The sequence below is a fragment of the Solanum tuberosum genome, unplaced genomic scaffold (assembly GCF_000226075.1).
Source record: "Solanum tuberosum cultivar DM 1-3 516 R44 unplaced genomic scaffold, SolTub_3.0 scf00024, whole genome shotgun sequence".
Classification (NCBI taxonomy): Eukaryota; Viridiplantae; Streptophyta; class Magnoliopsida; order Solanales; family Solanaceae; genus Solanum; species Solanum tuberosum.
The window spans coordinates 1,903,815-1,915,739 of NW_006238950.1; the positions used below are offsets into that span (position 1 = coordinate 1,903,815).

The 11,925-nt window shown below is 33.4% G+C and overlaps 2 pseudogenes; both read right to left on the reverse strand.

The window, feature by feature from the left end:
• LOC102580565 (mediator of RNA polymerase II transcription subunit 20a-like) overlaps positions 1-7,682 on the reverse strand; it is a 23,090-nt pseudogene extending 15,408 nt beyond the window's left edge.
• Positions 7,683-11,046: 3,364 nt separating this feature from the next.
• LOC102580912 (3-hydroxy-3-methylglutaryl-coenzyme A reductase 1-like) lies at positions 11,047-11,914 on the reverse strand (annotated as a pseudogene).
• Between the last annotated feature and the right edge of the window lie 11 nt (positions 11,915-11,925).

Below are 11,925 nucleotides of genomic sequence, written 5' to 3' on the forward strand. Positions count from 1 at the left end.
TTCCTCACGTTGAACTTGCATTTCTCGATCATGTGACCGAGAAGACGAACCAACATTGTTACTTTGAGCCATTTGTTGGTCAATATCATCCGCAACTATATTTTCATGCTCATAGACCATAAATATTTCATCAGTACTTTGGTATTCTCGCAAATAATTATGTAACATTGCACAAGTTATGACAATTTTCACTTGTGTATCAATATCATAATAGTTCATGCCTTATTTCACTATTCTAAATCTATTTTTCCAATCTCCAAAAGTCCGTTCAATCACATTGCCAGAGATGAATGCCTATAATTAAACAATTCTTTGGCATTTTGAGGCTCTCTTTCACTTCCTCGGTAATCTTGCAAATAATAGCGTAGTCCTTTGTATGTAGCTAAAATTCTTTTGTGTTTCGAAAACCAGCATCAACAACATAATATTTATCTACTAGCAAACATTTTATAAAGAATTACTAAAACCATATGTGACGTAAATGAGACAGATTTGTGTAAATAAATAATATTTATAATAAGGATGTAATTTAAAGTTACCATGTGGCACAAATGGAAATTGTGACATTGGTTCAACAAGTGCATTCTCAAGTATTTTACTATCATGTGCAGTACCTTCCCAACCAACAACAACAAAGGTAAATCACATATCAAAATCACAAGCACATAAGACATTTTGTGACGTTCTTCCTTTGCGATTACGATATGCTTGTTGCACCACTTTAGGAACCTCCCCTTCTATATATGTTCCATCAATCGCACCAACACAATCCTACCAAATAAAAAAATATACCAATATTAGTTTAGTGAACATAAAATAAATTGGAAGCATTATAGAATGCACTTCATAAAAAATAATGTTTGTAAGAGTAATAAAAATAGTGCTTCCAAGACAATGCAAAGTCATAAAATAAATATTATCTTTTTAAACAAAGTTGATAGGAAATGGTAGAAGTAATAAATTAAGTGTTGGAGTAAATGAACAGAATAAATTTATTACTCAACAATCGGTTGGTATGAGTTAAAGTGACTATATGTTGGTGAGAATAATAAATTTTATGTCGCTGAAAATAATAAATTTTAAAAAAGTAATGATATGATTATAAATTTTATTTACATATGAAATAAATGGTTAGTAGATATAAATGTGGGGTTTTAAAAACAAAATATAAACTCGTGGATCAATTTTTGTATTAAAATATCTCAAATCATGATATGGAATTCTCATATAATTCCATATCATGATTTTTGGAGAATATGGAATCACATCTCATGATATGGAATCATGAGATGGATTCAGCGTAAAATCACATGGCTAAACGTTGATTCCATCTCACGATACCATATCGTGATATGGTATCGCATGGCCAAACGCCTACTTAATGTTCCAAATCAGTTAATCATGGCTTTTAGCATGTTTTAGTATAGTATCCTTCATAAATTCATAACCCTAGCTATGTAGTTCTTTAGTTCATGAATTACACTTGCTAGGTCAGCTATTTCAGATATTTTCATATATACATGCCTCAGTTTCGAATGTGTCATTATCAGTATATTAATGTTGCATTCTCAGATTTTGCATGTTAGTATTTTGAGCTATCCAGTACTACAATATTTCAGATATAATGTGTTAAATTACTTAATCATATGGGAAGCTTAATACCGAGTGGACTAGGGTCAGACACTCTCAAGTCCCAGAACTACGTGCCCCGTAGGTTGTAAATCCCCTCCGTGGGCATCATTTTAGTGATCACGCCAGCATGCCTCTATACCTTTGGTTGGGCATATTGGGTCCTCTCGATGGGGAGTATACATCAGACTCCACATTTAGCTCATGTGGTTTTATGTCGGTTACTATTACCTCCCTTACAGTTCAGTCAGACTCTATTGCATTTGACCATGTTATCAGTATAGTTCAGTATTCAGTCTCAGCATGTTATAAACTTGGTCATTGCATTCAGTATTTCATGTTCAGTATTCTTAGTTGTATCATGCTTATCTCATGTCATTGTACATATATATTCTTTGTTTCAATTATGTTTTTGTTCAGTTTTACTCTATCCTGCATGCTCAGTACCTTTAAACTACTGACGCATACTTTGCGCTACATCATCTCATAATATAGGTTCAGGTCCTCATCAGTCAAATCATGCATAGATCAGTTCCCGGTCTTCAGTTTAGCAGCATCAATGGTGAGTCCTCATCCTTCGAGGGCAAGTGACATGATTATTTTTTCGCTTTTAGTTTTAGTTTCAGTTTTGCTAAATCTAGCTGGGGCTTGTCCCAACATTTCTAGTCAGTAGAGGTTTTATTTCAGACATAGTTAGATTCAGCTATAGTCTTAGAGTTTGACTTTTCACTTGTATTCAAACTCTCTGTTTTTCATATATTCAGATTTAGTATATGGGTATTCCCCATCATTTTAGATTTCTATATGATATAGTTTCCGCACAGTTTTATTGCTCAGTTTATCTTTAGTATGCTTATGATTATGCCAGCAGTGTTAGCTTGGGGTCACTCGTGATCCTGGGTCTCGTGTCCGCGTCCGGGGGGTAGCCTCGGGGCGTGACAATTACTATTCCCCTCAAGTTCTTAGAATTTATTGGAACAATTTTGCCTACTCGTAGTCGAAAGTCACCAAGTCGATACTGAAACCCCTGTATCAATCAAATATTTTAATGAGTGTTTGTGAAGAAGAAGTAAGGTCTATTCTAGAATTCCACAAATCAAAGCGAGGCACATATAAAACAAAATATATTACAAGAATCATGGTAGAGAACATACAACATTCACCAACAATATATAATGCTTTTGCAATTGCAAGGAACAAGTTTGATCAGTTCAATGAATGGGTTCTCGTTTGGAAAAGTACATTTGGTCAATGGTCAACCGATTGGATGACACAATTCTATAAGAATTGAAGCTTTATTTTATGATTGATTGGTGATTACATGAACTAACATGTAAGCCATTATCATCTCTAAGTTCTTCAATATTCACATTTTTATAAGGTAAATAGTAATATTAGAGTGGGAAGTTCTTTAATCTTCATAAAGCAGAATAAATATAGATAATATCATTTGTAGACACTTAAATTTATAAAGCCATGACTATTGATAGTGCTATATAAGTATATCATCCTCCTACAATTAGAACAATAATTTGCAGATCTCAATAATACAAACCTCACAATTAAGTGCAACCTTCATTCTGTAAGACTGTAAGTTCTCCATTATCGTCTGCATTGATGACTCTGCTTCCACGATCAGTCGTTGCCTACTAAGTGCCATGTAAAACTTGTTGGGTTGTTCTTGAAGTGAAACACCCAAAAAATTTTGGGGAAATTCTGACACATTTGCTTGTTCTAGTAAAAGAAGAAAAAATCAATCAACAATTAAATCGCGTATATGGCCACAAAAGTGCTCTTAAAATGACATGATGTGTAAGTTAGAAATGCGAGGTTGAAATAGGTTCACATGTGTACAATATAACAAGCCAAATTAACGTTTAAAGGAGTAACTCAAAAATGTTACCGAGCAATCTTTGTTTATTGAAATGTTCTTGCTTGTGCTCCTCTGTGACTATACCACTCTTCCAAAAAAGGTTGTCTTACAAAAGAGGACTAATCAATCAATTAACTATATAATGTTGGGTGATCGGATATACCAATCATCCTCTACCATTTTGATCTATTCTTGACCCAAATTATTTCAATACTACTTTGCTTTTATATAATTTATCTTACAAAAGTGAAAATTTTCCCAAATGCAAACTTTATAATGCATCCAGAGAAAAAAAAAAAGATCATCCCTTTATTTTGTGTTTACAGACATATGATTTATTAAGTAATAAATACCTTTGAGTATGGGCTTATAGAAGGTAAAAGTATTTTTCCATCTTCCTTCTTTAACACCATTAATTCTCTCAACACATCGAGATACTTCTATCAGTATTTGACTGTTGTACCTGCATTTGGCTGCCAATGTGAAACCCTAACAAATAAAGTAATAAATTATACACTTAAACATACACACCAAAATCTTTCAAAAATGTTATGTTATAGTGAATACAAAGTCGTTACTATTTGATTGGCATGTTGTTGATTGCAAGTACATTTTTCTTTTTCCTCTTAACAAAAAATTCATTCAAAAAGAAAAAGATTTTGGCTAATGCAAGCAAAGATAAGCGAATGAATCTTAAAATCTCTATGTTATAATTTGAAAGTATATGAAATAATACAACCGTATTTATAGCACGACAAGTACCTTGAACATAAATCAAGTCATTAATTTCATGTCATATTTGGATTTTGTTACTAAAATTAACTAATTTACCTTTTATGGTTATACTTATTAGGTAATAAAAATAGTATTTCTTTTTCCTTTTAATTTATAGGGGAATCAATAATTTTTCCTAATTAGCATCCAAGATAGAAATAGAAAATAATAAATAGTCATCCTAAAATGTAGGTCAAGATCATATTTTGTCCAAATTGTATCTAGTCTCTATATTTATTTCTCTTAAAATAGTATACTTTTTTATAAGAGAAATTTGTTCTTTGAAGGATCAAAGACAAGTAAAAATTTTCATGCTCAAATATGAAATCATTTTATTAAAATAAAGTACGTAGTATATTTGTTTCATTTTATATGATACAATTTTTTTTTATACTTGTTAGGTAATTAAAAGAGAATTTTCATTCTTTGTGGAATCAATAGTTTTTATTAATCTTCCTCAAATATAGAAATAGAATAATAATAAATATTTATCTTTAAATGTAGTTCTGAATAAAAAAAATTTAGAATGGTATCTAATTTACATATTTATTTTTATTAATTAATATACCAATTAAAAAAAAGATGTTTTGAAGGATCAAACAAGACAAAACATTAATCCACAATTATGAATCGTTTATAGTAAATTAAAGTATATACTGTCTTTATTTCATCATATACAATACAATTCTGCATTAGGAATCAAATAATTTATATCCAAAATTCTTATCTACCTTACATTCTTTTAATTATAAATTTCCGACTTAAGTGACTTTTTTAAAATTAAAAAATTCAAAATTTTTGTTTTATTTTTAATAAGAATAATGGTACACGTAAAATTTGTCAACAATGCCAACTTATAGAATTTGTATAGTAGCCAAGATATTAAATAGTTTTTCCACATCATCTATCGCATTCGGAGTGTTACACTATTTTATTGTACATAAAAGGGACTAAAATGCCCCTCTATTGGTGAAGGCAGTGTTCCTAACATGTTAGTTTAAGGTTAGTTGAAATTAATCCAAATTTGGTGAAGGTTAGTTGAAATTAACCCAATGAAACACATTTCAAAAATTTGTTTTGAGGCTCATCTATTGGGAAGGCAGTGTGCTTAACAGGTTAGGCGAGCTCGCCAAAGTTGACAGTGCACAATTTTAAAGAACTCGGGCAAGATGGGCGGAGTCATCTCCAACTCGACGATTCACCGAATCGATTTCGACGGGCTAAGACAAGTCCACCGAAAGTGACAGTGCAAAATTAAAAAGAACAGGCACAAAAGGTGATGTCCACTCCCAGTTGGAGATACGCCAAGTGAGTTTCGGCGAGCTAAGACAAGCCCAACGAATAGGACAGTACCCAGGTCACATATTCAAGCAAGGAAGGCCAGCTGAACTTACTAGGAGATTCACCTAACTACCTTTGCGAGCTAAGACAAGCCCATAGAACGGGTAGTATTCATCCTAGTGCCTATCTTCACAAATTCAACCGTGATACACAACAATACCCAATTCTCAATATGTTTTACAATCTACGCACATATTTTTCTATCCTTGGGTTTTGAGACTTCCCCCAAATATCACAAAGTATTATCCAAAATGAAGATTTGCCCTTAAGAAAGTCGTCACTCCATCTATCGTTGGGCAAAATCATGCAATTAGAGCAACATTAAGCTAATAAGACTTCACCCATACTCAATTCAACTAAGACCCAGTACACACAAGGGTTCAATTCCAAATTTTCACCAACATAATCAATTTTAGCAATTTTGGGCACAAAATCAATTATCTAACTCATGGGCACATTTCAATATGATCTATTTAGCATTACCCATAAAAATTAAACAACAATATACTTCAAATGACACTAAGCCCATATCAAAAAACAATAATTTCTAGCACAAATGATAAGATAGAGCTCAAAAATCAGCCTCAAAGATAGGAGTAAAGTGTCAAATCGAGGGAACTAGGATTGGGATCGAGATGCAAGCAATCCAAAGCACTCCGAACAAGTGAAATCACGCAATGGAGGCACAGAAACACTAAAAATGCGGGTATTGGGAGTTTAGGATGGAAATAAGCTTAAAGAGATGAAAGGGTTTCTTTTTGAACTTGAAAAGACTCTTGGAATATTTAACTCAGATCCACTAGGCAGACTGCGACTAACATCACTGATCACATTCGATCTATCACCGAAAGAGATAAAGCTCGGCGATGAGGCCTGAACGGATACCAAACCTGAACGATGATTTGGTTAAATAAATGGAGTCCGTTTAGTACACTTCGGTGGATCGCCAATTGGAGCCCAGATCACCTAAATTGGCAATATACTTTCTTCAATTTTTCAACATTGAAGGTGGACATGAAGATGTCCACACAACATGCTTAGCGGATCGCCGACTTGGTCTTAGCATCGCCTAAGTTATCTTTCTCAACACTTTGACTTCATTTTCTCTTGAACTCACAACACACGTTATTGAAAGCAATAAAATAAAATAAAAACTTGGGCTTCCTCCAAAGAAGAACCTTATTTAACGTCGTGAAACAAAACAATTATCATTTCCTCGACAATTATTCTTGGGATTTGAGATGGTGTCACTAGGCAACGTCCCTATTGCCTTGGATTTAGATGGATGCAAATCAGATGTATTTGAGCCTCCAACTATTTGATATATACCGAATGAGAGGTCACTATTTGAGTTAAGGTGGAGAAGTCATTTTTCAAATCCTTCAACACTTTTTCGGACCTTTCAACCTTATTGAATATCCTTGTGAGCATTTCATCGGTTCGATTTCCTTCCCGTCAGCTGGTTCCTTTGTTGTTGGACGATCATGAGGAGGAATGTACATATCTTTTTCAGTCTCTGGTCTCTCCAATTTCCACCTTTTCAATCTTCCAACTGTTATCTCGCTCTTTGTTCCAACCTTGGTTTCCCACCTTGTCGTTAGTAGTTTGGGAGAGAATCGCCATTTGATTTCTCAAGTATTGTACTTCCTCATTGTACAATGCCTTGAACTTGGCATCTTTCGGGCACTACCGACTACTTGTTCCAATTGTATTTACTGATTTAAATCCACCCCATGACATGTTTGGACAACAAATCAAGTTGGGTCATCATTTTAACCATGTTTTCGTATCACTCATGGTCCTTCTCAATTTGTTCTTTGCTCATGCTCAGTTTTAGAGAAGACATTTGGTCCTCTCTAGTATGATATGCTTGATTGACTTTATTCATGTCATCTAATAACAACGGTGCTACTTCGTACGGTTGTCGCATCGGTTCATCTTGGGAAAGTTGATCAGCCATGCCTTTGTTGATTGAATCAAGGCTACAATAAAAATATTGCAGCAACAAATGATCCGGAACACCATGTGTTGGAATTGTAAGAGTAATCTTTGAAACCACAACCATGTCTCATGTAGAGGTTCACCTCTAATTCTTTTGAAGTTTTGGATCTGGTCCCTAAGCTTTACCATCTTCAAGGAAGGAAAGAATCTCTCCAAGAAAGCGTCACTCAACTCTTCCCAAGAAATGATAGCATTATTTGGCAATTCCGCCAACCATCTTGTAGCTTCACCCGTCAAATAAAACGGGAATAATCTCAACCTTATGGACTTTTGTGAGATGTTCTTGAACACCTAACTTGATAAAAAAACGATTAAGAAATCCTTTTTTGAAATTCTTGAAAAATCCTATATTATGATGGAAGATTCTTGCTTAGGATACATAATCATATGTTAGAATCACTAGGAAATTAAAAAAGAATGGTTACCTTGATTTGGAAGGAAAAATTCTCAATGGACTTGCTTAAAAATAAAGTTTTGAAGTAAAATTGCATTATTGGTACTACAGATAGGTTGACGATTTGATGTTATGTTGCAAGATCATGAAAAATACTTACCAAGACTTATTAGGGTTGAAGAGAACTTTTAGGGTTGTTGGGGTCGACCAAGGGGTGAAAAGAAACTTAAAATAGCATTTTTATAAAATTGAAAATATTTGATATACAGTATATATATATATATATATATATATATATATATATGCATGATACATGGGCTGGTGGCTACAACAACTCCAAAAGATATGAAATCTCATCAGACCTAAGCTGGTGGCTACATAATCATGAAATTACAACTCTTTCAAGGTAAAATAGTCTATTCACTCACACTCTTGATAGAATTGAGTCAAAAATCTTTTGACTTGAAAATAATAGTGGAGCATCACTGGCAACACAAAATAAAAGAGGAAGAAAGAAAGAAAAAGAAAAAAAAAAGAGGAAGAGGGAGGCACTCACCGGGCAATGCTTCAGGAACTCAAAATAGGTGGTAACAGACACAATTTCTTATCAGAGAATAAAAGAGAAGAACATACAAAGATACATTTGCACATATTAGATAGATTGGATCTACCTTTCTAAGTATTAATTGTTGATGGGTCAGTCACTTGAGGGTCAGCCCTATCTTTGTTTTTGTACAGACTAAGTCTTAATTTTTTATTAATAAAAGGCCATCATGGTCACCAAAAAAAAAAAATTAAAAAAAAAAATACTCCCTCCGTTTCACAAAGAATGACCTGGTTTGACTTGGCACAGAGTTTAAGTAAATAAAGAAGACTTTTGAATCTTGTGGTCCTAAATTAAAGTTATGTCAAATGTACAAAATTGCCCTTAATCTTGTGGTCTTAAACATGTCACATGGAAAGCAAAAAGTAAAATGTTACCAAAAAAGGAAAGAGGTCATTCTTTTTGAAACTGACTAAAAAGGAAAGAAGGTCATTCTTTGTGAAACGGAGGGAGTAATCATTAACACACCTGCGCAACTAGGAATCATTCAGTACAATACTTTACACATACAAAGTACGGTTCAGATTTTATCTTAGAAAATTTTGGAGGGTTACAGTTTCACATATAACTAAAATCAAATTTACCATACATTATAAATCGAATTGTATATAGTTACAACTATTTATAGATAATATGGATCTGGAAATCATGTTAAATAATAATATACACAATTTATGATTAATTTAATTATATAAAATAATAGGTAAATTCTCTATTAGATTATGGTGTATATCTTAATTTAAATAAGGAAAAATTCTCAAATATGTCATCAAATTTGAAAAAAGACTCGTTAATGTCATCCGTTAAAAGTTTGGTCCATCGATGTCATTGCTATTTGAGAAAAGACTTATCCATGCCATTATTTTTAACTCCAATTTTGCAATACCATTTTTTATCTCAACAAGTCCCCAAGCAACTTTTAACACTTTTCAATTGGAGTTTTGGATCAAATGTATTCTTTTTGCTTCTTCTTTCTCAAGAACGCATGAAGAACATCAAGAACTCCCAAAAATTCAACTTCTTCAATTCTTTACGAAAATCACCTCAATAGAAATTATTATAAAATAGTATTTCAAGTGTAATGGTTTATAATAGGAATTAGGGGTGTTCACGGTTTGGATAAAAATTGATCCAAACCAAAAAACCGAACCAAACCGATTTTATTTGGGTTTGGTTTGGTTTGGTTTTAGATTTTTGAAAACCGATAGTATTTGGTTTGGTTATGGTTTTATTCAAAAAAACCAAAGAAATAACCGAACCAAACCGATGAATTATATACATATATTTTATTAATATACATACTTAATAGATTGTTGTTAGAAACAATTTTAAAGATCTTATACATATTTTCATTAAAATTTCTTTATAATTTACTTATTGAAAACAAAAATGCCTAAGATGAAACATTTATCTTATTGATTTCATGTATATGAGTGTCTATGACAATTCTTGTGGGACCGAAAATGTTATTGTCTCTTCCTTCTAGGCTAATATAGTGAATTTTAAAGCTTTATTGATAGTAAATTTAGTTATCGAAAGTTCAGTAATAATTTAAGTCATTCTAACTATTTTTCGTTTTGAATGGATTGTTGTCACTTTTTTCACATTTTGAATGAATTGTTTCTTTTATTTGTGTATGGTTAATAACCGAATAACCGAACCAAACCAAACCGAAACCGATAACCACCAAACTGATAAATGTATATTATATTTGGTTTGGTTTGATTTTGATAATTTAAAAACCGATTAAGTTTGGTTTGGTTTTGATTTTAACCAATAACCGATCCAAACCAACCCGTGAACACCCCTAATAGGAATGATATTTTTATTATATTTTGGCGTAAGGTAATCATTATGGTTAAAAGAAAATGGTCACCAATATTAACCCAAAATATATACCATTTAATATACTCATTCCATTTTTTTAACTAACATATATAAAGGGAAAAAACTTACTCGTGTTTACACCCAATTAATGTTATTTCCATTATTATGTGATTTAATGAAGTAAAACACATGCTAATTAATTAAAATTAATTAAAATGAACTATAAATTTAAACACATTGTATGCATATATTGAATTGGTGTAAACAAGAAAACAAAAATATGCTTAATTGTAGGAAACCTATTAATTAGATAATAAATTATCACTCCCAAAACAATAGCATCAAAATTTATTAGGTCAACAAAAAAAACCGTAACTGAAGAAAGAGAAAAATATTTTTACAATAATAATTGTATAAAGGGAGAAGGGACGGATTTACCCCTGAACTTTAATAAATGGTACGTATATGCCCTCCGTTATACTTTGCGTCCATATAAGCCCCTTCCGTCCAATTATAGGTACACATATACCCCTCTCACTAACGGACCCCTAATTGCTTACACGTGTCTTATTCCTATTGAACTACCCGTTTGACCCTTTTTTTTAACCCATAACCCAACTATCCACCCCATAACCCAATACCCACCCAATTTCTTAGAACAAAGTTGGGATCCTCAACCAAGAATTTCAACTCAGCGACTCTTTTGGCGGTGGAGAACCGGACAACCGGAGCTCTTGTCATCCCATCTCTGAGCAAAACGCTGTCGGCGCCACCAGAGACAAAGATAGCCTTGCAACCCCTGTTGGTGCTAGCCACTAAACATCCTTCTGTAGTTGCCATTGGCACTGAGTACTCTCTCCCATCAAGCAACAAAGGCCCAGCAATACCCACCGGTATTTGCACATATCCTACAGGCATCTCACAGCACTGTCCAAGAATAGACTCATAGTCAAATCCCTCCAATGGGAGCCCTTCCAATGACTTCCCTGTAATCCTCTGTAACGCCTCTTTTCGAATCGAAGCAGCTCTCATACAATCACCAAGCTTTGATTCCAACGAATATGATGGTGTTTTACCCTGAACAACAGATTGTATAATCTCCTCGTCATCTTCCGATAATGCGGGCATAATTATTGGCGCAGGCTTCTCCGTTTGGGGCAATTTTTCGAACAGGTGGTGGAGGCACAACGCAGCCAAGAGTAGTGGCAGCAGCACATGGTCCACGGCGGCTATCTTCCTCAATAATAAGCTGCTCAGCATTCTCATCCTCAATATCCCATGAATCACTATTCGACCTGGACACAAACGACTGAACAAACCCAATCCCAAAGAAACCCAAAAGATATATAACGGAAGCAATCAATGACACCATAGCTAACAATTCAGAAAGGGTAACCACATGAAGAGGAATAGAATTACGGATCTTCTCACGCCACCTTACGAGAAGAAAATACATAACAGAGAAAAACATCGCCACCTTAC